Source organism: Euphorbia lathyris, chromosome 9 (genome assembly GCF_963576675.1).
Source record: "Euphorbia lathyris chromosome 9, ddEupLath1.1, whole genome shotgun sequence".
NCBI classification, from domain to species: Eukaryota; Viridiplantae; Streptophyta; class Magnoliopsida; order Malpighiales; family Euphorbiaceae; genus Euphorbia; species Euphorbia lathyris.
This window is the reverse complement of record NC_088918.1, coordinates 39,692,890-39,719,929: the sequence shown is the minus strand read 5'-3', so window position 1 is coordinate 39,719,929 and position 27,040 is coordinate 39,692,890. Positions and strand designations below refer to the sequence as shown.

Sequence of the window (27,040 nt, the reverse complement as noted above, 5' to 3'; positions counted from 1 at the left end):
AAGACGTGGTTTCGCATCTTTCTTTGCAAATAAATATCGTAAAGCTGCATGATCAGTATAAATGATGACTTTAGATCCTAACAAATAAGATCGGAATTTATCACATGCAAAAACTACTGCTAACATTTCTTTTTCAGTTGTGGTGTAATTTAGCTGTGCACCGGACAAAGTGTGACTCGCATAATATATAACATGAAGTTTCTTATCCTTCCTTTGTCCTAATACACATCCTACAGCTAAGTCACTCGCATCACACATAATTTCGAAAGGTAGATTCCAATCGGGTTTCGATATTATAGGTGTACTGACTAAAGCCGTTTTCAAGGTATTGAAAGCTTGTAAACAATCCTTATTAAAATCAAAAGTTGAATCCTTCATAAGCAAATTAGTAAGTGGTTTGGAGATTACAGAAAAGTTCTTTATAAACCGTCTGTAAAAACTTGCATGACCCAAAAATGATCTCACTCCCTTAACAGTGGTTGGTGGGGGTAATTTTATTATAACTGAAGTCTTTGCTCTGTCCACCTCTAAACCTTTTTCAGATATCTTATGACCTAAAACAATTCCTTCGTCTACCATGAAATGACATTTTTCCCAATTTAATACTAAATTTGTTTCCTCACATCTAGACAATACTTTATCTAAGTTCTGTAAACATGCATCAAAAGAATCTCCATAAACTGAAAAATCATCCATGAAAACTTCCATTATGTCTTCAATGAAGTCATTAAATATTGCTGTCATACATCGTTGAAATGTTGATGGTGCATTACATAGACCAAAAGGCATTCTCCTATATGCAAATGTTCCGCAAGGACACGTGAAGGTTGTTTTATCTTGGTCATCCGGGTAAATGTAAATTTGAAAGAATCCGGAATAACCATCTAGGAAACAATAAAATGCATGCCCGGCTATCCTTTCGATCATTTGATCAATGAAAGGTAGAGGAAAATGATCTTTCCTATAGTCTATACAAACCCTCCAACCGGTGGTGGTTCGTGTAGGTATCATTTCACCTTCATCATTTCTTACAACAGTTATGCCTCCCTTTTTAGGTACACAATGGATTGGACTAACCCACTCACTATCCGAGATCGGATAAATGATTCCATTGTCTAAAAGTTTAGTAATCTCATTTTTGACTACTTCTTTCATGTTCGGATTTAAGCGTCTCTGCCTATCCGCTTTAGGTGGCTTGTCCTCTTCTAAGTGAATTCTGTGCATTACTATACTAGGATTAATTCCTTTTAAGTCTGAAATTTTCCATCCCATACTTCCTATCCTATTTCTAACAACTTCTTTCAATTTTTCTTCTTGATCGTTTGTTAATTTGTTAGAAATAATTATAGGTAGAGAATCGCCTTCGCCTAAGAAAGCGTACCTCAAATGACTGGGTAACTCTTTAAGTTCTAATTTAGGGGGTGTTACAATTGAAGGCGGAACTGGTCCATCTTCTCTAATCAAAGGCTCTGGGTCCTTATCATCTAATTCCTCACCTATTATAGGTTCAATTATTTCTTCACTTTGAATTACATCATTGACACATTCCTCGACTAAATCAAGTTTCATACAAGCGAATTCCTCCATAGGGTATTTCATCGCTTTGTTCATGTTAAACTCGACCTTATCTTCTCCTATCCTTAAAACTACCTTCCCTTCCGACACATCTACTAGAGCGCGACCCGTGTTCATAAATGGTCTACCAAAAATTAAAGGGCAGTTTACATCATATGCAAAGTCTAATATAACAAAATCGGTAGGAAAAATAAATTTATCGACTTTGACTAAAACATCTTCAATTATACCATACGGCCTTTTAGTGGTTTGATCCGCTAATTGCAAAACCATATTGGTACGTTTAATATCTTCTGCTAAACCTAACTTGTTAAAAATAGACAATGGCATTAAGTTTATACTTGCTCCTAAATCACAAAGACAACTTGGGAATTCAATATCTCCCAACTTACACGGAATAGTAAAACATCCGGGATCCTTGAGTTTAGTGGGCAAATTACTTGATACTATTGAACTACAGTCTTCAGTTAACGAAATGGATGAAATTCCTTCCCAACTGATTTTCTTTGAAATCAAATCCTTTAAAAACTTACCGTAGTTAGGAATTTGTGTGATTGCATCCATAAATGTCAAATTGATGTGCAAATTTTTAAGTTTATCCAAAAACGTTAGAAGTTGTTTATCATAGTCCTTATTTCGGACTTTGTGCGGAAAAGGTGGCTTGGGTACAAAAGTTTTGGTACCAGCGTCAAATGGTGAACTATTTGTGTTTAAGATATCTTCTTTGGACTTTGGTAAATCAGTTCCTGGTAATGTTGCATCTTTGGGCATTTCAGGCCCTTGATAATTTTTCCCTGAACGAAGAGTAATAGCCTTCACCTGCTCTTTCGGATTTTCTTCCGTATGGCTGGGAAGACTTCCCTCTTTTTGGGATGGAATTGATTTAGCAAGTTGACCAATTTGAACCTCCAAATTATGGATGCTAGATGAGTGGTTCTTAATAAGCTGATCGAATTTATTTTCGATTCGTTTAAAACCATTGTCGTGATTACTTATTTTTCCACTGATAGCATCTATAAACTTGTCGATTTTAGAAGATAAAGTGCTAATCGTATCTCTTGACTGATTTTGATAATTAGTGGTACGATTTTGATTAGCACTTGTATTATTGTTACTGTTATCTTTCCAGTTAAAGTTAGGATGATTCCTCCATCCAGCATTATAGGTATTAGAATAAGGATTATTAGTTTGGTTTTGCCCTTGGACAAAATTTACCTGTTCGATCTCACTCATATTTTCGTAGTCCACATCCGTTTGGATTGGATTACCATTGGTATCGCGTGGTGCCATAAACTTGTCAATTTTGTGCGATAAAGCAGAAAATTGGGCTTGTAGCATTGCGACTGGATCAAGTTCAACTATACCTTTAACTGATGGTGTGGTTGAGGATGATGGTTTTGCCACCGGCATATGTCCACGTTCCGCGGGCCACATACTGCTGTTGATTGCCATTTCCTCCAAAAGTTCTCTCGCTTGGGCTGATGTTTTCTTCATAAATAGCCCTCCCGACATAGCATCTAATGAACCCCTAGTTGTAGGATTTAGTCCATTGTAAAATGTTTGCATTAAAAGTTCAGCGGGTAATTGGTGGTGTGGGCATAAACGTTGAAGTTCTTTAAAACGTTCCCAAGTTTCATAAAGAGTCTCATTGTCATTTTGAGAAAAAGATGTTAACTCTTTTATGACTCTTGCGGTTTTTGCTAAAGGAAAATATTTAGATAAAAACGCTTGGGCTAATTATTCCCAAGTGGCAAAAGTTGCGGCTGGCATAGAAGTTAACCATTCTTTGGCTCTATCCTTCAAAGTGAAAGGAAAGAGGTGAAGTTTGATTGCTTCTGCAGTCACATCTGGAATTTTAAAAGTATCACAAATTTCAAGGAAATTTGTTAAATGGGTGTTAGGATTTTCGTTAGGTAACCCGTAAAATGTCACATTATTTTGCAACATATTAAGCAAAGTTGGCTTAATTTCAAATTGATTTGCGGTGATTCTGGGTCTAACGATACTATTGGTTACACTGGCCACACATGGCCTAGCGTAATCCATAAGTGTTGGTGGGTCTGCCATTTTTTCTGGCTCGGTATATGTTTTTACTGGGGTCTTATTTTTGTTTTTCTTATTTTTCTTGTTCTTCCTAATGGTTTTCTCAATTTCTGGGTCTATAGGGTCTGGTACAATGCCTGAACTTCGAGAACTGCGCATGAACCTGAAATCTTGCACGAACCGAAACTACCTACAAAACAGAATTTGAAAAATAAATAAATTAGTAAATGAAAACTATTAAATTATAAAAGTTAAAATAAGTATGTTTAAACCTAGATTCGAAATAAAACACGAAAAATTTAAAATTTTGTCAAAAATTTTGGCGTTCCCCGGCAACGGCGCCAAAAACTTGTTGAGCGATTTCCGCAAGTGCACGGTATACGCTTGTAGTAATAAAAGATATCGAACCCACAGGGAACGCTTTTTAACTAAAACTTTATTTAATTCGGTTTAGTCACGTCTTTAGGTTTAATAAAAGAAAATCGTTTAATTAATTGTATTGGTTTGGGTAAATTAGGATTAGATAGAAGGATTATATTGAGTTTAGAGAACAGTTCCGTCTTTGTGGTTTTGATTACAAGACAGATATTTCCGCAATTGGAATAAAATAGAACTTATTTTCATAAAGCAAAGAAAACAACTTTAACTTTGTAAGATTATGGACATGTAACAATATAGCGATTTATTCAATTAAATGGCTTCGAACCATAGAAATCCCCCTGATGTTGAGGTGATTCCTACCTTAATCAAACTAGTATTTTATGTCTGATAAGCCGCGATCAGCGATCATGTCATCCATAAAAACTAAATTTGTTAAGTGTTCAACAAAGTTCTTATATGAATAAGATGGAAATAGAACGTTTTAATAAAAACACCAATTTATCATTTTGAAAATCATTTTGCCAGAACAATATCAAAATAACATCAGTAAGAATTTATTGAATAAATAAGTAAATCATTAATGAAATGTGAATTTTCACAAGTTAACAGAGAAGCAGAAACTTGGATAGCATTGTAACGAAAACTTTGAGATCCGGGTCGTCAATCTTTCTCTCAAACTCCGTAGGTTCATCAAACCTCATGCACTTCAACCGTCAATTCTTCTCGCTGGATCTTCGGAATAGAGACTGATCTCGTCTACTACCAGAATGAAATCTAAACTAATACTGTTTATAACTAATCTAATAACAATTCGTGTACAGCACGATTGTTTATACAGAAATGAAATCTAAACTTTCTGATCATTTTCTGAATCAGAAACTCAACATAACAACTTTCTTCTCTAATTTCTCTAACTTTTTCCAACTTTTTCCAACTTTTTCCAACCTTGATTTCTGAAATGGATCACTTATTTATAGTTGTTGAAGGGTTGTAAATGACGGGTCGTGTCCGCTGGTGAAGGGTTGCTTTTATCCGAACGAACAGACGCGTTTTTCCGATTTAAACATGTGTTTTGTGTGCAGAAGGGTTCGCTGTCGCGACTGAGATTCTGAAAATCTCAGTCGCGAAAGGGGGTATAGGGACGAGTTTGAAGACTTCATTTTTCTCCCGAGCTGACCTCCGTAAGTCGCGACTGGGATTCTCAAAATCTCAGTCGCGACAGAGAGATGTTTCCCTGTCTCTCGACTGCTTTTCGTCCTCCTTGAGCATTCTTCTGACTGATATGCATTCCTGGTACGTTTTTTAGGTTTTCCCTCCATTTTAGCTCTGTTTTCGCTCCTATTTGGATTTAACCAAATAATTAAGTACCTTGCATCAAAGAAGTAAATAAAGACGTAAAAGTATTCCAAATGAATATAATTAACATGATTTTAATGTAAATTTAACGTATTTATATATGATATTTTAGGTACATTTTGGGCTTAACACTATGCTATGCACTAGACCTGACGTAGCGTTCCCGTTATCTGTAACGAGTCGTTACCAAGGGAATCCGGGAGACGAGCATTGGATTGCCGTCAAGAACATTCTTAAGTACTTGAGAAGGACTAAAGATATGTTCCTAGTGTACGGAGAAGGAGATCTGAAAATTGAAGGATTTTCAGACGCTAGTCATCTCACAGATGAGAATGATTTTAAATCTTAATCAGGATACCTGTTTATCTTGAATGGGGGCGCGGTCAGTTGGAAGAGTTCCAAGCAGGGAAGCGTAGCTTTCTCTACAACCGAGTCAGAGTACATCGCTGCTGCGGAAGCAGCAAAGGAAGCAGTTTGGATTAGAAAGTTCATTACAGAACTAGGTGTGGTGCCTGACATTGTCAATCCCATTACTCTGTACTGTGATAACAATGGAGCCATTGCGCAAGCAAAGGAACCATGGTCTCATAATGCATCCAAGCACTACCTAAAGCGATACCACATTATAAGAGAGATTGTGGCTAGAGGAGATGTGAGAATAGAAAGAGTACCTACAGAGGACAACGTTGCAGATCCGTTGACAAAGCCTTTAACACAGAAAGTACATGATCGTCATTTAACTTCTACTGGGATAAGTTTTAGAAACAATTGGCTTTAGTCCAAGTGGGAGTATGTTGGGGTTTTGGTGTCCTATAGACAATTGTTCTAGGATACAAACTTAATGTAAATGAATTGTTCTTTATATCATTTGTTTTAATGAGATATATGTTTTATAACTATATAAAGGCAACCCCTTTTAAGCACTGAATAAAGTCTACTAAAAGGAAATCCGTAAGTTTGTTTAAAGTGATTATAAAGTGTTCATACAAGCATGAAGTGAGACAAAACTTTATAATAAACTAATAAACTTAAAACCACCCCAAGTCAAGTGATATGTTTAGGATTGATATATCACTGTTGAGACTTGTATGTAACAATGTCTTCTGTCCGACAGAAAGCTGATCTCACAAGCTTCATATATACAGATATCTGGACAGTTACATAGATCCGATGAAACGTTGTTCATTAGGATTGGGGATCCGATTTGAGATAACAGGATGGGTAGATTCATCCTTGTCACATGTTCATCTCATTGGTATTAATAGGTATAGCTAATCCTCAGACTCAAAGGAATGTTAATTGGTCATCTTGAATTACTGAATGTGAGACTTTGATCCTGCTGTCCCACGATCCTTAACAGAGATGACTCTGGGGTGTGAACGGCAAAGGTTGGGTGTCACAGGAGGTAATGTCAGGGTAGTTATACATTGGATTGAGCATTTATCACTCCCGATTAATGGGAGATACATCCAAGGATCGCTTGTGGAAGACTCGACTCTAAATCCTTGCAATGTGATAGCTTAAGAGTAAGAAATACAGATTTCACTTAACCTATCTATTTGAGTTGACTCGGCCTGTACAAGTAAAACGAACGTCTCGCTATATGTGACTTGACATCACCCATAGTCATAAGATTCAGTTCAAGGATGTAGTTGATAAAGGATCGAATTATACTGTAACTAATACGGAAGGGTTAACGACAGAATCAACCTGTCTTCTTAACGGACTTTGGGGGAATGATTACAGACTTGCCAATAACATACTCAGTACATCATTCCGTTATGCAAAGATTAAATATAATTCTTGAAGAAATTAATTTAATAGTTGCATACGGCCAGAAGTAGTAAGAACCTAATGGATCACACATAAGACTTGGAACCAAAAGAGAGATGGATGTTGTTAATTGATGGAAGCCCAATTGAGCCCAGTAAGGCCCATTTAAATAGAGGGGGCCGAAATTTATATATAATAAATAAGGAATTATTTTAATTCTATTAATCCTAATTTGATTAGGAATATGAATTAAATTAATTAAGAGATAATTAAGTTAGGAGTTTTAATTAGATTAATATACTCCTATTATTATCCAATTAGGTTATTTATTATTATCCTACATATATTAGATATATAATGAGATAATAATTGGGAATTCTATTCCGAATTGAATTCCTATTAAGTAACCTATTCCTATCTAACTAGGGTTTAGATACAAGTGATGATATATACCCCCCTACTACATGAATTTTGACTAAGCTCCCTAATTCCCCCTTTGTGATTTTTGAAATTTGCAAGTTAGAGAGAGAAAGAGAATTCGACTCCCCTAGTTCGTGGATAAGAATTCATATGGCTTCCATCGATCGATTAATTTCATCTATCTCCTTCTTCTTTGATCTTGTGTTGGTTAATTAGAGGCAATCTATTTTGGTTGCATCTCATACGGTTGATTCTAACTTAACCTCACCGTGTTTACTTCGTGCTTGGGAACTCGGAGAAGAGTTGTGGGTGCTTCATTAACAACGGTAGATTGTTCTTCAAAAGGTATTTCTTCTTATCCCTCTTTATATGAAATAATGATTAACGGGTCCTATGGTTAAAAGGAAGTAGGCTAAAATTTTTATATTTCCGCTGCTATACCTTAGCCTAATTCCCTTCAATTTCTCCCTTGTGATTCTTGGGTTTGTAGAACCCCTTGATCTGGTCAAGCTTTTCCTTTGGTACCTTTTCTTTTGTTGTCCTAAACTCCATTCCTTCGTCTTGTAAGTTTAGCAGAGTAGCTAGATAGGCAGGGGTTATGGTGATTTTCTGTCCTTTGACCGTGGTCTCCAAATAGTCAGCATCTTCTTCATCAACAAACATGTTGGAATAAAACTCTCTGACCAGCCTAGGGTATGTTTTTCCGGTGAGTGAGAAGAGACCGATCCATTTGTTCTTCTCGATCCAGTCACAGAACGATTTCTCAGAAGTGATGAATCTTGGAGAGAACCATCTGCATTTTAGAACCTCCAAGTTGTTGACCTTCTTATGGACCTTGATCATGTTCCTTTCTACTGGCTTTGATGAACCGGCGGGGTCAGCTTGAGTGGGTTTGCCAGAAGTTAGGGATTTCGTTTTTGCCGGAAGCCATTGTTACAGATGAAGGTTTTAAGGTTTAGGGAGAGAGAAGGATTCGATTTCAGAAGATTTTAAGCGTAAAGAGTAATAAGTGGGGATCCTTCCACTACTTATAGAGTCTTGAATCATTCCTAATTAATGAACTAGCCGTTTTCTTCTTGGGATTTTAATCGACAAGGATTCTGCCATTTATGACAGGTTCGGCGCATGGGTATTCATTATTACTTGCGTTTTTCTAGGTATGATTTGTTACACGTGTCATTGTTCATTGGTACAAGTGGGCTTTTACTCAGTTTGCCAGAATATGAATCGTTTATGATACTGAGTATTTAATTCTATGTAGATGGATTTTCTATCTCTTAGTAACTCAACATACGTTAATCACTCAGCATGTACATCTACTCAGCATAAGGTGATTACTCAATATGTTTATCTACTCAGCACAGAATATTTACTCAACATTTGTATCTACTCAGCATAGACTATTAAGCTCAATGTGCAGTAGTTACTAGATTGATATCAGTCAGCAAGACAATCACTCAACATTTATTCAAATATTTAGAATTATTGAAGAGGATTAGACATACTGATAGCTTCCCTTAATATGTTAAATTGCTCACGAGCCAAAGGCTTGGTGAAAATATCTGCAAGCTGTTCATTTGTTGGCACATAGGTCAGCTTGATCTCACCCTTTAGTACGTGATCTCTGATGAAGTGATGCCTTATGCTGACATGCTTCATCCTGCTGTGTTGGATAGGATTCTTAGATAGATCAATGGCACTCTTGTTGTCACATTTGATCTCTATTGTCTCAGTTCTTACTCCATAATCCTCAAGCTGTTGCTTTATCCATAGGACTTGAGTTACACAGCTTCCAGCAGCAACATACTCAGCTTCAGTTGTAGACAGAGCAACTGATGACTGCTTCTTGCTGAACCAGGATACTAGACAGCTTCCAAGGAAATGACATCCTCCTGAAGTACTCTTACGTTCTAGCTTATCCCGTCCATAGTCGGCATCAGTGTATCCTATGAGTGTGAAGTCATTTGAAGTTGGATACCACAAACCTGCATCAACTGAGCTCTGCAAATATCTAAAAATTCTTTTTACAGCAATTAAGTGAGATTCCCTTGGGTCAGCTTGATATCTTGCACAATAACATACTGAGTACTGTATATCAGGTCTACTAGCAGTGAGATAAAGTAAGGAGCCTATCATACCTCGATAAAGTTTACTATCTATTGACTTACTTTTCTCATCTTTGCATAGGACAGTATCAGTACCCATAGGGGTTGATATGGGCTTACAATCTTCCATATCGAATTTCTTTAACATCTCCTTGGTGTACTTGGACTGACTAATGAAGATGTCGTTCTTACCTTGCTTGATCTGAAGTCCAAGGAAGAAGTTGAGTTCTCCCATCATAGACATTTCGAACTCAGTCTGCATCTGTTTGCTAAACTCTTGACACAAAGATTCGTCAGTAGCACCAAATATTATGTCATCTACATAGATTTGTGCAAGTAGGGTATGTTTACCCTTTTTCTTAATGAACAAGGTTGTGTCAGCTTTTCCTCTGACATAATTCCTGGTCTGCAGGAAGTTGGTCAACCTTTCATACCAAGCTCTTGGAGCTTGCTTCAGGCCATATAAGGCCTTCTTGAGTTTATAAACGTGGTTTGGAAATTTTGGATCTTCAAAACCCGGAGGTTGATTAACATATACCTCTTCGTTTATAAAGCCATTAAGAAATGCACTTTTAACATCCATTTGATACAATTTAAAGTTCATGAAACTAGCATATGCACACAATATATGTATAACTTCTAACCTAGCAACTGGTGCAAAAGTTTCACCATAATCAATGCCCTCTTGCTGACTATAGCCTTGGGCTACAAGTCGGGCTTTGTTCCTAACTACATTTCCATGCTCATCTAGTTTGTTTCTAAAAACCACTTAGTTCCTATGGATTTTTGATTCCTAGGTTTAGGTACTAAATCCCATACCTCATTTCTCGTGAATTGGTCAAGCTCTTCTTGCATAGCATTGATCCAATACTCATCATGCTCAGCATCAGCAAAGTTCTTTGGTTCATAAACTGATACGAAAGCAACGTTGCTAAGGAATTTCCTAACCTGGTCTCTAGTCATTACTTGTTGTTGGCATCATCAAGAATGGACTTTTCTGAATGTCCTCTTGGAATTTTTATCTCCTTGGGTAATGTTGATTTGTTTGGACCAGGTGTTTCTACAATCTCTGCAATGACAGATTGGTCAGCAAAGGTAATTTCAGTTTCGATTTTACCTTTGGTCAGCTCTTGTGCTGATGGCTCAGCACCTCCAATTAGGTCAGTATGAGCTGAGTTCAGCTCATCCTCCATGGGTTGAGTTGTCTTACCTGCAGGGTCAGTTTCATCGAAATCTACATGGACTGACTCTTCTACAACTTGAGTTCTTTTATTATAAATTCTATATGCTTTGCTGTTTGTTGAGTACCTTAAAAAGATTGCTTCGTCAGCTTTGGCATCAAATTTTGCCAAATTGTCTTTTGTATTGAGTATGAAACATTTACACCCAAAGGCATAAAAGTAGCCAATGTTGGGCTTTCGTCCTTTCCAAAGTTCATAGGGAGTTTTCTTTAATATGGGTCTAACTAAAGCCCTATTCAATATATAACATGTTGTGTTGACAGCTTCTCCCCAAAAATACTTTGGAAGCCTATTTTCACTCAGCATTGTCCTGGCAATTTCTACTATTGTCCTATTTTTCCTTTCAACAACTCGATTCTGTTGAGGAGTTCTAGGGGCAGAGAAATTATGGTCAATACCATTGTTTCACAGAATTCATCAAACATTTGGTTTTTGAATTCTCCACCATTATCACTTCTAATGTGAGCTACTCTTAGGTCTTTGTCATTTTCAAGCTTTTTTACTAATGTAGTAAACATCTCAAATGTTTCATCTTTGCTACTCAGCAAGATGATCCAAGTATACCTAGAGAAATCATCTACAATAACTAAGGAAAATTTCTTACCTCCCATGCTGAGTGGCCGGATAGGTCCGAAAAGATCCAAATATAGTAATTCCAATGGTCTTTTGGTTGAGATAACATTTTTGCTATGAAAAGACTTTTTGGTTTGTTTACCTTGCTGACAAGCATTACAAAGTTGATCTTTTTCATACTTTAATTTGGGTAATCCCTCAACTAATTGCTTTCTAGCTAGTTTGGCAAGGAGGTCCATGCTGACATGCCCAAGTCTCCTATGCCATAGCCAGGAGTTGTCCTCTTTAGATACTAAGCATATATTATTTGAAAATTGTTTTTCTAAACTCAACATATAAACATTTTCTACACGAGGGGCTGTTAAAATCAAATCGTTTGTTTTTCCCTCGAGTATTTGACATTGAGTATCATCAAATATAACCTTTCTTCCACTCTTGCAAAGCTGAGCTACACTTAGAAGATTATATTTGAGACCCTTAACTAAGGAGACTGACTCAATTCTGGGGTTACCTCCAATAGTTCCTGAGCCAACTATCTTACCCTTCTTGTTGTCTCCAAAGCTTACACTACCTCCTTGTTTAAGCTCTAGTGTGATGAACTGAGTTTCATCACCTGTCATGTGTCTTGAGCATGCGCTGTCTATGTACCAAAGTTTTGACTTCTCCACGCATGTCAAGCTGACCTGCATTTTAAACTATTCATCTTTAGGTACCCAATTCATTTTGGGTCCTTTCTTATTAGTATAAACAGATGCAGAGTCATATTTTAGTTTGTGACGGCATACTTTTGTAGTATGGCCACTTTTACCACAAAAGCCACACTGAGTTACCCTTTGAGGGTGATGTTGAGTGTGGTCAGCATTTTTGTGCTGAGCATGCCAGCATACCTTGGTAGTATGACCTTTCTTACCACAGAAGTCACATTGGACAGTCTGTTTGTTATGCCAGCACACAACTTTTGTGTGTCCTTTCTTCCCACAATAGCTACATTGAGTAAACTGTTTATGCTGACCAGTACCTGAGTACTCAGCATGGGGTTTATTCTTAGTTGAACCTTTTATTTGGTTCTGTAAGGTGGTGACGTCCTTTTTTAGTTTCTTTGAATCTGATCACTCAGTTTGACCTCCTCAATCTCGTCGCAGCGCCTGCTGAGTGCCTTAATCTTTTTGTTACACTTCTTAGTTAGTGTATATAAGTCACTCAGGGCATTTACCATTTCGTTTCTAAGCAAAAGTAAGGATGTTACCTCATTGTTGTTTTCCTCCTGCTCAAAGTCTCCAGAGAGGTCAGCTTGCTCAGATTGAGATTGGTCAGCTCCATCATCTGCCATGAAACATATGTTGGCTGTTTCATTTTGCTCAGCTTCAGATGATGTTGACTCATCACTGTCACTCCACGTGGCCACCATTGCCTTTTTGCTTCCATTCTTATCTTTCTTCAGATTAGGACAGCTTGACTTAATATGCCCAGTTTGATGGCACTCATAACATGTGACAGGCTTGGAGCTGTCCTTTTTGTATCTGGTGTCACCGGACTCAGCTTTATATCTGTCTCCTCTCTTGTATGGCCGCTTACTATTTCTTTCATTTCTTCTGAACAGCTTTTTCATTTTTCTAGTAAACATGGCCATTTCCTCATCATCAGTTGACTCAGCTTCTGTGGAGTCAGCTTTCATCACTAGTGATTTCTGTTTCTTATCCTCAGATTTTTCTTTAGCTTCAAAGTTTTTCATGGAGATTTCATGGGTCAGCAAGAAACCGATCAGCTCATCATATTTATATGTGGTCAGGTCCTGAGCTTCCTCTACAGCTGTCTTCTTAGCTTGCCAGCTTTTGGGAAGACTTCGTAAGATTTTCTTCACTTGTTCTTCTTCAGTGAAGTTCTTCCCGAGTCTTTTGAGCTCATTTATTATGTTGGTAAACCTGGCATTCATTGCTGAAATGTCCTCATTGTCAGTCATCTCAAACAGTTCGTACAATCGCATGTGCTGGTTTATTTTGGACTCCTTGACCTTGCTTGTGCCTTCATAAGTCACTTCCAACTTCTTCCAGATCTCATGTGCTGACTCACAACCTGAAATCTTATTGTATTCTGCAGCATCTAGAGCACAATGAAGCATATTGATAGCCGAAGCATTATTTTGCAATTTTCTGAGGTCATCTTCTGTCCACTCAGTTTCACTCTTGACAACTTTCTCATTATCAACAGTTTTGTAAGGTATTTGTGGACCTTGAACTATTGCAAGCCATGCACTCATGTTTGTGGCTTAAATAAAGTTCTTCATCCTATTCTTCCATAATGTATAATTAGATCCAAAGAATAGGGGAGGCCGACTAATTGATAATCCCTCAGGGAGTATCTGTGTTGTTTGGTTCCCTGGAAGGAAACGAGTGCTGTTTTCAGCCATTTATCGGGATCAGCTCAAGATTGTTAGATCTTTGAGTAGTGAGCTTTTAGCTCTGATACCACTTGTTGGTCCCTAGTAATTAGTTAACTAATGTAACTTTTTCGCTTTTAATTATGCTGACTTAATGTTATTTTAAGAGTTTGTTAACTCAGCGTGTTGGTCAGCACGGTCGATGGATTAGTCAGACAGTTTTAGTTCTATGCTAACTAAGACTGCTTGACTTGAGAGTTGGGAATTGACTCTTGAGAGGTCAGCTTCCAACTCAGCACTCAGATTTACTCAGTTTCAGTTTTAACAATTTATATGCTGAGTAAATACCACAAGCAACACATGCACATATATATATATATATATATATATTGAGAGAAAGAGTTTAGAAGTTACTCAGCACGACTTTTCCTGGTTCGGCCTCTCTGCCTACGTCCAATCCCCAGTTCCTCTTGGGATTTTCAATCCAATACTGAGCTCTTTCAAGGTAGAGCACAAACCCTTTACAAGGCAGTGAGTATGCAAGAGTACGTCCTCTATTCGTCTACTCAGCTCCTACTAAGTACTACAACCCAGCACTTAGATTTTTCTACCACTGAATGCTTACAACCAAGCACTCAGCATACACTCTCAATATTACAATTGATAAACTTGTTCTTTCTCAACAGAAGAACACTTTAGATGATTACACAACAATCAATCTAGCATTTACACAAAGAATAGAATATTTGGTGTAAGATCTTTGTATTTGAGTGCTTTGAAGATTTCTCTCTTGGATTTTACTTCTTTGTAATTCGGCAAATGTCCAAGTGAAATCCTTGTCCATTTTATAGATGAATTCTGGAGATTAGACCGTTTGAATTTGGTGTGTCCGTTGATTCCAAAACGGCTCTTTTAGTAGACAGCTTCTGGTCAGCTTCAGTTTTGCAGGCCAATCCTGTCATCTGTTTTCTTCAGGTGTCAGCCTTGTCTTCTTCCTACAGACTTGTCTTTTTGTGGCAGTTGTCTTTTACCAATAATCCATTGACCCATGTTTCTTGGAATTAGTCTTCTGTGTATTTTCGAGGCTTCAATTATTGGTGCAGAAGATTGGAAGACTTTGTCCTTTAGTGAACGGATCCTTCATGCTATCCTGACTGTCACTCAACTCCATTCGTTATCTTCGAATGTTCAACTTCCATGCTGAGTTCCTTCTTAGTCAGCTCCGTTCTGTTTATACAATTATGAAGGAGTCTTCTAATTTAGTCAGCCTCGTTCTGGCAACTTTGAAGGAGACTTCTGATACTGAGTTCTACTCCACTCAGCTTCTATTATTTCATGCTGAGTTCCATTCCACTCAGCTTGTCTTATGCTGACTTTTGTCCTGTCTAACTTTATATATATATATTTTTGCACTCAATATTGAACAAACACATTAGTACAATTAAGTCAAAGCATTTAAATTTAATTGCCTCTTAATCATGGATGATTTTGTCAAATCAAAATCTTGTGGAAAGGTGTTTCAACACTCAGTGCCAACATTAAGATCCCCGCTTCCACTATGGCCGATGGCATGGCAGTCTTCGACGGTCTTCAGGAAAGTACGAGTCAACTTCAATTGTACTCATCCAAATTGTCTCGTGCTGCTCAACAAGGAATCTTCTTTCCTCCTCCTCCCAATCCCGATGCTGGCAAAACGGGGGAGAAAGAACGCGCTGCTGGAACTCAGCAGAGAATGGGGGAGATAACTCAGCCTGCCGCCGAAACTCAGCAGAAGCATGGTTCAACTTCTGCTGACCCAAGAAATCTAAGTCAGCAACAAAGACCTGCCAAGGGCAAAGGCAAATCTCACCAAGTTCAAGTCAACATTAAGAAATAGATTAGAAATAGTCTTAGACTTGTAACTTCATATGTGGCATGTCCTATTTTGTTGTTGACTATCTATATAAGCATCTTTTTATTTAAACTGACTTATCTATATGTGATGCTTACTTATTATGCGTATATGCTGATCTGTCATACTTAGCTATCCATTGAACAAAAAATTAAAACTTTCGAGCATAAGGGAAATACAAGTAAAAATATACTCAGCACACATAACTCTGATACCTATGTGCAACACTGAGTAAGAACTATATGTTCTAAGTATTGACCTTCTTCTGAAAGCTGACCTAGGCTTATCTGAATTAGATCTTGGAAGGTCTAGAATTGAACTAAGTCAGTAAAGGAATGTATTAATTTCACTCGATTAAATCTTAGAAGGTTTAGAGTTAAATTAAATCAATAGATGCAACCCTTACGGGGGAGAAACTTCAGAATAATAAAAGATAAATCAATCATGGGGAACGTCGATGTTGAGTTCCACAATTAAATATTTTTGCCAACATCAAAATGGGGGAGTTTGTTGAAACACCTTTCCACATGATTTTGATTTCACAAAATTATTTAAGTTAATCCATGATTAAGACAATTAAATTTAAGTGCTTTGATTTAATTGTACTAATGTGTTTGTTCAATGTTGAGTATAATCAAAAATGAGAAAAAAATAAAAAGTAAGACAGGACGAAGTCAGCATGAGGCACAGAAGCTGAGTAAAGTACGACTCAGCATAATAGAAGAAAAGTCATCTTCAGAACAAACACTTGAAGATGAAGCTGACCGAAGAAGCTGAGTAGAATGTGACTCAGTCTCGTCAGAAACAAAGATCAAAGGCAACGTCTATTAAAGTCAAGCTGAGTATTCATCTGGACAGCTGTAGACACCGAGTCGGAGGACCTGTGACGAAAACCTGGAAACAAGACGGTGGAAGTGATTGATTCCGAAAGTTTCAAAAAGGAAAAAAATAATAATAAATAAATAAAATAAATAAGTTACGGTCGGTCGCTGTTGTCGATCGGATAGCTCGCGAATGCTTAACGGCACGGTGCAAGTGCTTAGCGGCGGCTGGCGCGCGTTCGACGATAGTCAGACGCCCGCTCGACGACGCAAAGCGCGCGCTCGACGTCTGTCGGACGCACGCATCCAACCATGAATGGTACGCGCTCGGTGTCCGAGCAAGACACGAGCTTGGCGGCACGGGACGCGCGCTCGTCACCCACAAGGCGTGTGCGCCCGGCAGCGCGAAACACGCGTTCGGCGGTCACGACGCATGAACGCCCGACGACGCGGAGCGCGAGCTCGACCGCCGCGGGGCGTGCACGCCCGACGACGTAAGACGTGCCCCGGCGGCCGTTGAGCGAGTGCCCGACCGCGTCGGGCGGAAGCCCAATGGTAGGCGGGCGCGAGCGCCCAGCCGCGTCGGGCGGACGCCCAACGGCAGTTGGGCGGACGCCCAACAAGCCTTGGGCGGCCGCCCAACGGCTTTGGGCGACGCCCTATTTTACTCGGGCATCGCCCATTGTTCCGGGACCCGTTTCCCTATAAAAAGGGGCACGGATCCCAATGAAAAGGGGGGGATTTTTGGAGCCTTTCTCACTCTAGACATTTTTAGAGCGAGAAAGTGATTTTTTTGAGAAAAATATTTTTTTTTTCTCAAAAATTCCGAATTTTCCAAAGTTAAATTTTTACTAAAAAACACAAAAAAACCAGAAAATCACGACTCGTGGAATCAATCGGCTTCGACTGTCAGATACCGAACTTGAGGTATTATCCGAGGACTAGACTCGTTTTATTTTATTTAATTTATTTCTTTTCCTTTATTTATTTTTATGTTATAATTTTATTTATTTTGTCATTTATTTATTTATCACGTTTTATTTAATTTTTCGTATTTATTTAATTCCCGTCTCGTGTTGAATAAAATTCGGTTTTGCTTTAAAATAAAAAACCTCGTTTTGATATCCCAATACGAACCGTGATCCGATAAAAAGGTAGTTCGGGTGTTAAAAACGTTGTAATTATAAGTTTTAATTTAAAAGAATTTCCGAATAATGTTTTAAAATAAAAAACGTCGTTTAGGAACTTCCGTTATTGACTATGATCCATTTTTGGTAGTTCGGAAATCCAAAACGATTGAATTAGACTTAATTTAAAGTTTTTGAATAAATCTGGAAACAATTGGAGTGCTGCTGTAATTTTCCGTTTCTGTCAGTAATTGCTGTTTACCGACGGATTTTCCGTCGGTAAATCTGCTGTGATGTAAAATATGCTGTTTTGGTCCCTGTTTCTTAACTTTTAAGCTTTTGGCCCCTTGTATATATATGTATATTTATGTAATATATATTTTCAAATTATTTTTAGACATTTGATACATATAGTTATTTACAATGTTTATATATCTTTTTTTATTTTATTTTAAATATAAGTATATGTATATATATATCTTTTCTTTTCTTCTTCCTTTACTTAAATGGTAATTAATCTCATTTTAAAAGAATATTTACTTGGGGTTTTGGGAGTGATTTATTAGTGGATAAATATGTATTATTTTTTACATTTAAAATTACATTAGTTATGTATATATATAGTTTTGGGATATTTGGGTTATATTAGTTATTATTAAATAAAACTATTTTGGGAATAAATGTTATTTTCTTATCTAGGAGTTTTATTTACTATTTTCACATGTTTAAAGTATAAATGTATTATATTTAGTATTTTCATATATGTATTATATAATCTCTTTTCATTAACTTTTATTTCATGTTTCCTTTTTGGATTAAAATGTATATATATATGCTTATATTATTTTCTTTATTCTTTTGGGCCATTTAGGGGTCCATGTTTCAAATGGGCTTTATTTGGGAGTGAATTTTGGTTTAAATATGTTTATTATTGTAATTAAGACAAGTAAAGAGTCCATTGAGTGAAAAGGGGAAAATAAATCACAAAAAGAGTTTTCAATTTAATTATTTGAACTAATGGATTTTTAGAGGTTCCTAATGTAAATAAATAGTGTTTTCTTGACATTTCAAATCGTTTCTTAAAACACCACGTTTTAAAACCTTAGTCCGTTCCAACGATGGATTAAGCGAACCTTGTAATTAAAATCGTTTATTATAAATAATAGAGTTTTGAATCGTTTTCTTAAATGATTTGTACAAAATAAATTGACTTGTATGCTTAACCACGTTTTCTTATTAAAGGTTTTTACCTTAATGTTTTCAAACACTTGAGTCGTTCCAACGGCGATTCAGGCGGACTTCATCAAACGGGGTTTTAAAACGCACCTAAATCGTTCCAACGACGATTAAGGTGCGAACCATGTAAATAAACTCGTTTTGGGGAAATAAGTTGGTATAAAGTAAACACACAACATGACATTTAAATAAAGTCGTAAACCACTTCTTTCTTCCCCCTTCTCTGTGTATGTATAATATAAATGGGTGATTCTTTACTAATATGGCTTTCCAATAATATATGCTCAAAACGGTTTCTGAAAAAAAGAAAGAAAAGGGTTTCAAATGAATTTTAAACTTAAAGAAGTATACGATTAGTCCGTTATCGCCTAACATGCTGAGTAGGAGGCCGGTGGTTCATAACCGGGCGATGTCGGGGTGCCTAGTAGCCTTTCTCCGGAAAGGAGCTAGCCTTCTCGGTTCGTACCTAAGTTTCCCGAACCCACACCGGTCTCCCGCAAGGGATCGGTGTTCATTTTCCCATTCGTGGGTGGCGACTCTTCCATATCTCCGAGCTCCGGTCCTGTCGAGCAGCTTGATTCCACGATTGGTTGCTTTCGGCGCCAATCACCGCTTACGTCGCCATGAGGTTGTCCACCCTCCGGTCCGCCCGGGAGATTAGGCCGCGGCACCTCGTCTAACAAGTGGCGACTTTGCTGGGGAAGCGAGAAATTTGATTCCGGAAGGCGTGTATTAAGCCCTTAACGGGGACGAATCGTTTTACTTCTTTTCGTATGCATTCATGTGCATTATTGCAAACCTTTTGGGTAATTTCCGCGAAACCTCTAGCGAGAGTCCATTCGTCGCTCGAAAGAGGCTAGTGTAAGTTCCCCCTTACAGTAAGGCGCCAAAGGGTCCCCATCCATTCGTTAGGGGCGAATTTGTGCGGTCCTGTGAGGTCCCGCGTTCAGCCGTGTCAGCATATAGTAGCCTTAGAAGTTTCTATAGGATTACCCGTTACTATTTTTGATGTGATAAATGAATCGGTTCGTGTTTTCAAATCGCCATGATACGTGTCTAATCCTAAATTATGTAAAGAAAATGAGACGATGCGTTAATATATACTTGTAAATCGACGTACTAATTACCCTAAACACCGAAACGATTTGAACTAAAGACGACTTAGTCATCTCATATGAATGAACATGTGCGACCCGCCTTGTCCCTTTCGGTGTCCCGATGAAGGCACATGTTCAGGAAATGTGTTATGACGTAAGCACGTATTAGTATGAATCGGTTCGGTGTTAAGGATAGTTACATCTCGATACAAAAGACTATATTAACAGTAGCCGTTATTCACATTCTTTAAATAAGTTGGGATAAAATGAGATCATGACGAAACGAAAACGAAGAACATTTCTGTCTTGAATGACCCTGTCGTAACGTGAAAAGTTTCGCACAAGTAGCCCGTCCCTTCCGAATAAAAGACGAGCTTTTTTACGTTATGCCTCGTGTCATTCTCAAGAGAAATGGATGTGTCCGCAAAGGTGACTAAGAAAATAAAAGAAAAGAAAAAACTAAACGACCAAAATCATTCCGAGTCTACGATATATTTCAATCCCGAGAGTAGTTAAAGAAAATAAACCAATGCCGTTGAATACGTGTCTCGAACAAGTATATACCCCGTTTAAAACTTTGAAGCCGAATTAAGCCAAACCATATAATTGCGCCATATGGACGAGACTGTGGGTTTTGACTAACGACTCGATCATTTCAACCGTTACCAAAACTGCAAGAAATATGGCCCGATATACGTGTTTGCTTAATTCGCGCCTAAAGGAAAGAGAACGGTGATATCCTCGCCTCGAATAAACATGCGATTCAACGAAACGTTGATTTTCTATAACCACACTAAGGTGATATATCCCGTAGATCGGAAAGAATAAGAGATTGTTGTTAGCCGAAAGATTACCGTGCGCTCAAATAAGACTCGCCGTCTTTTCGTGTAGCAAAATGAGCAAACTTATCCTCGACGCTAAGAACAAACACGTTACGCGATGAGTCCGTTCCCTAAAATAAAATCCAAAAGTGATTCCATCACTAAATGAACGCATGGTTACGTCTCTCGATATATCTAAAAAGATCCCGTTGTAATCCAAAAATCGAGACACGAATCCACGTGAATAAAAAGGGAACGAGTCATTTGCAATAACAAACGATTGGAATAAAAGAATAACTCGTACCACGTTTAAAAACCGAGATGCGCTCAAAGGGAGTCAAAACCTGAATTAATGCGTCTCGCGAAAGGACGAAAGACGAGTTATTCCGAAAGGACAATCCAACTTGGTCGATTTCTTAGTCACTGAACGTGGATACGTCAAAAACGAACTGTATTGTCTGATGGGTGATTTACTTTTTCCGCAATAATAGACGGCATCACGCGTCCCCTGGACCGCAATGTGAGCCAAAAACCAAAATCCTAGGAAAGAGACCTGGACCAACGAGTGTGTGGAGGAATAAGGGTGGAAGAGAGATGTTGTGATACGTGTAAATAGAACTAACGTTTGTTCTTCTTATCTTATAATCGTAAATAAATAAACGCACACACCACGAATCATGCATATAAAATCATGCATACATACTAATGGATACCGTTCGCGCAGACGTCATCATTAAGCGGTTGTGGTTTCGCGAGAGTAATCGGCTTGTCAAACAGTTTGATCAGCTACGAGTAGACAGTTCCGAATCGGTAGTTGTGGCCTCTGAATCATCTTCATCCGGGTATACTCAGTCTTCCGCCAGTATGTCGGCGACCGACGAGAAAGTGGCTGAATTGGAAAACTCTGTCAACAATATCAATGATCAGTTGGCCACAATCTTGGCCCAGCTAGCTGAGTTAGCACTGAAGGACAACAAGAGTGGTAGTAAGCGTGCTGAGAATGAGGTGAACGATGGCCCTTGCTTTGGGAATGAGGAGGATTATCAGGATTATATCCGAAAACAGCTGGAAAAGGAGAAAGCTAAGGAAGAGGAGTGGAAGCAACACATCACGCAGGAGTGGAAGTTCCGGGAGTCAGGACTTTTATAACTTGAAGAATTGTTTATCGGCAACGGCTTTACCTTTGAAATTCCGGCTCCCTGACATGAAAAAGTTCGATGGAACTGGGGATCCCACTGCCCACATGAATCAGTATGTCGCTGTAATGAAGCACACGATCCTGACTGAGGATCAAGTCCTGGGACTGTTTAACACTTACCTAGAGGGGGCTGCCCTCACGTGATTTCATGCATTGCCGATGCTCACGAAGAGGGATTGGAAGGAATTAGCGAAGTCATTCATCGCTCAGTATAGCTTCAATACCATGCTGGAGGTCACTTTGAAGGAGCTAGAGAGCACTAAGCAGCAGGCTGGGGAATCTTTTTCCGATTTTGTGAAAAGATGGAGGGCTAAGGCCGCAGTGATGAAACAAAAGCCGCTCGAGCAGGATCAGATCCGAATGGTGGTTGGCAACACGTTGCCGTATATCAAAAATGAGTTGCGGTATATGCCTTTTACCGATTTCAATCAGATGTATAGCTGTGCCTTGACCGTTGAGGGGGATGGAGAGCCGAAGAAAGCTTATACCAAGTGGACGAAGTCTGGATATAGTGCCGGAGGGCCGAGTGCGAGTGCAGAATCTGCAGCAGTGAAAGTGCTTGATCTTAATGCTATCGAAAAGAGGCGGTTCGCCAAATTTGATCAGACTTACGCAAAGGTTTTCGAGCGTCTGCAGAAAAAGGGATTGTTGAAAGCCCTTACCCCGTATAACAAAGCTCAACCTACTTCGCAGATACAGGCTAGAGGGTATTGTGAATTCCATAGCAGTTATGGGCATACAATTGAGAATTGTGAGAGGCTGAAGCATGAAATCCAAGATTTAATTGAGGAGAAGAAGATAGCTGATCCTTCGTCAGCGAACCCTTCCGTTAGGCGCAATCCATTGCCTAATCATAGGGTGAGTACGATCGGAGTTGGTTTGACAGAAACTGTAGTGATGGAATCCTTCGAGGAGAATGTAGAGGAGTTGTTGGACTCCGATGAAAAGAGCAATGTGGGAAAGGGGCTATATGTGTCCTTCCTTGGCGAGGAACAGGAGAATGAACTAATGGATGAAGGGTTGGACGGTGGAGCACCGTATGATGAAGATAGTGCTGAAGAGACCGGAGAAGGGTCGTCTCGGACTATTGTGCCAGATTTGGGTTTGTTTAGTGGAGGAAGGGATCCCGAGGCGCACTTGCGTGAATATATGCACGACATGTTTATTGAATCCTTCGGAGTAGATGAAATTGCCCAGTGGTTCCACCATTCGCTGGTAGGCGAGCCTCTGGAATGGTTCCATTCATTACCCGACTCTTGCAAGCATGATTGGGATCGGTTGTCGGATTTGTTTCTAGAAAAGTACCAAAGAGCTGAAGATAGAACTGCGGAGCGCTTTGCGATGCAGATCGGACCCATCAAACGTCCGCTACCGAGGGTTAGTAAGTATAACGGCAATAAGGACCCTATGGAGCACCTTCACTTCTACTTGTCGGCTATGGCACCCTTAGGTTTTAAAGAGGAAGAGATCACTAGCTTGTTTTGCAATTCATTGATGGGTGAACCGTTAATGTGGTACATGTCGTTGCCGATGTATGTTAAGACCGATTGGGTGGCAATGACGAAAAGATTTATCAAGGAGTATATAGTATGGATGCTGACGGAGCAAACCCCTGATTCCCCGTCTTACCAAACGCCTGATGCGGTATTAGCGTTGCCTAGGTATGGTGGATACCAGGATCCTGTTGAGCACGCGAGGTTATTCCGCAATCATATGTATGACGCCGAATTTCCGCAATGTGAGTTGCATGAACATTTTTCAGAAACCTTGATGGGTGAAGCCTTATTATGGCATCAAGGTCTATCAGAGGAAGAAATGGGTCATTGGGTACCGCTTAGAAGTGCTTTTGTGGCGAGATATGAGATGTATGTTCCATGGACGGGATCCCTGGACGATCTGGATAGGATTAGGCAATTCCCCGAGGAACCGTTTGTGGATTATGCTAGAAGGTGGAGGCACCGTTATGAGCAGTGTCATGAAACAAAGAGCGATAAGGTGCAGCTTATGTGCATACAACGAGGTGCTATTCCGTTGGCCGCCAGAAGGATGAGCAGAGTGTCCCTCCGGGATTATGATGAGTTGATAGGTTGGGCCTTGTATGGATCGGCGGATCCCTTTTACTTGAATCCGAATGTTCCTCACGTCATGGATTTAATGGTTGTGGACATTTGGGGGAGTTCTTCGGACGAGGAAGATGCCAATCAGAGGATTCCTATTAACATTTGGGACGAAGCGGATGATGAGCCGGAAATCGCGGTAATGACGAGATCAGGTCGTGTGGCCGAGGGAAAGGCACCTATGATAGAAACTGAGATTGGAGAAGGGTCGGCTCCTAAGCCCGATGACCAAGTTCTTGAGCAGTTGAAGAAGACGCAGGCTAAGTCCACAGTTTGGGAAGTCTTATGCCATTCTAAGTACCATCGTGAGAACCTGATGAAAGAGTTGCAGAATCTGGTTATTTCCACCGATACTGAGCCGGCAGCGCTAGTGGGAGCGATTATGGCCCGAAAGAAGGCTGAAATCACATTTACTGACGAGGATCTCCCAGAAGAGGGGAAGGCTCACAATAAGCCTTTGTACATCCGAGCGGAAATCAACGGAAAGAAGACTAGCTGTGTGATGGTCGATGATGGATCGGCCATTAATGTTTGCCCGTTGAAACTCTTGTCGAAGTTGGGAGTGGAGAGAGGAGATTTGACAGCTTCTGAAACTGTGATTAGAGCATATGACGATAGCCGTAGGCACATTGAAGGAGTCTTCAAGGCCAAGTTGAAAGTGGGGCCGCATGAAGAAGAAATTGAGTTCACGGTACTGGATATCCCGGTAACCTTTGCTGTATTGTTGGGACGCCCATGGTTCCATAAGTTGGGAGGTGTGCCCTCCACGCTCCACCAAATGATTAAATTCCCCTTCGGGGAGGAGATAGTGACAATCAGAGCTGAGAAATTGAGCTCGGTGGCAGCATTGGGAATTGAGCCTCAACTTTTCTCCGGATTCCAAGTCTCCGGGATTTATGAGTCCAGTATGACCACCGATGTGGTGAAGATGATGAAGGGAGGTTTCATCCCAGGAATGGGCTTAGGAGCACACCATCAAGGGTTGCCAGAATTTCCGGACTTTAAGAGTCAGAAAACCCGGAGGGGTTTGGGATATGAGCAGGGAGGTCCATCCAACGCAAGTGGCGAAGGAAAAGTGGGCTTGAGGAAGTACTTCGTGAATGAGGGGCATGGAAAGGTGTATTCAGGGACCCCCGAATCATGGACTAGTACAGAAGGAAAGATTCTGCCGGGATTCAAAATCTTCAATGATGTGGCCGACTGGGGCAAAGGAAAGGCGAGCTGCTTTGTCGAGGAGATTATGATGCTGGATTTAAATGCCGAGGAGCAGGTCATCACCATCGAAACAACTGCAGGAGCACGAGATGAGCCTAGTACCTCTAAGGTTCATGAGGAGCCCGAAGACCCTGATGATGAAAATTGTATTACTGCTTTGTTTGAATCAGATGATGTAATCACCCATGCTATCAATGAAATGAATTCTGATTTTGCTTACTTGCTTGATGTCGATCATGATCATTCCATGCATTCTCATTCATATAACATGCCTACATTTGAAATCAATGCAATAGAAATGTCAACTTTCAATCTTGGTACGGATGAAAATCCTAAACTTATACAAATTGCTCAAGCATTAACTATTGAAGAGAGAAAAGAATTTGAGAGAATAATTAAAAAATACGAAATTGTATTCGCTTGGACATACGAAGACATGCCTGGAATTGATCAATCAATCGTAACTCACCGTATTCCAACTTACCCCGAAGCAAAGCCCGTAAAGCAGAAGCTCTGACGTATGAGACCAGAATGGGCAGATAAGATCAGAGAGGAGGTGAAGAAGCAGTTAGAAGCAGGATTCATCGAAGTGATTGACTATCCCCCTTGGGTCGCAAATGTGGTGCCAATCGCAAAAAAGGACGGCAAAGTGAGGATGTGCGTTGATTACAGAGATCTTGACAAGGCATGCCCCAAGGATGAGTTCGCATTGCCTCATATCGACGTATTGATCGACAGTGCAGCGTCAAGCGTCTTACACACGAATGTGGATGGTTTCATGGGCTACATACAAGTTCAGATGGCCGAAAAGCACAAAGCCAAAACTTCATTCACAACTGAGTGGGGGACATACTGTTACAAAGTAATGCCGTTTGGCTTGAAAAATGCCGGGGCAACTTATCAGCGAATGGCCACAGCACTGTTCCACGATATGATACACAAGGAGGTAGAAGTCTACGTGGACGATATGATGGTCAAATCAGAGACAAGAGAAGGGCATTTTGCCACGCTCGAGAAGTTTTTGGCCCGAATTGCAGAATTCAAGCTAAGGTTAAACCCGAAGAAGTGCTTTTTCGGCGTTTCATTGGGGAAAATCTTAGGCTATGTAATCGGAAATAAGGGAATCGAGGTGGATCCTGATAAAGTGAAGGCTATACAGGAGATGCCGGTGCCGAGAAATGAGAAGGAAGTGAGAGGGTTTCTGGGGCAGGTTCAGTATATCAGTCGGTTCATAGCGAGACTCACTGCAATCTGCGAGCCAATCTTTAAGTTGCTAAGGAAAGACCAACCCGCTACTTGGAATGATAAGTGTCAGCAAGCTCTGGAAAGCGTCCGGAACTATTTGTCTAATCCGCCAGTGCTGAGACCGCCTAAACTGGGAAAGCCGCTTCTCCTCTATGTAGCAATTGAGGAGCGATCTATTGGGGCAATGTTGGCTCAAGAGGGAGACACCGGTGTGGAGCACGCGGTGTATTATTTGAGTAAGAAATTCCTAGAGTACGAGCTCAAGTACAACATGATCGAAAAGACATGTGTGGCAGTAGTATGGTTGATAAAGAAACTGCGGCACTATTTCCAATCGTATAAAGTGATCATTATTTCTCGGATGGACCCCGTGAAGTATCTATACCGAACTCCATCCTTAACGGGGAAGTTAGCCAGATGGTTGTTGC

General features: G+C 39.7%; 1 non-coding gene across 1 annotated transcript; it reads left to right on the top strand.

The window, feature by feature from the left end:
- Positions 1-3,157: 3,157 nt before the first annotated feature.
- LOC136207710 (small nucleolar RNA R71) lies at positions 3,158-3,264 on the top strand. Its single transcript, XR_010676839.1, has one exon. It is a non-coding gene; the product is annotated as a small nucleolar RNA R71 (small nucleolar RNA).
- Positions 3,265-27,040: the final 23,776 nt, after the last annotated feature.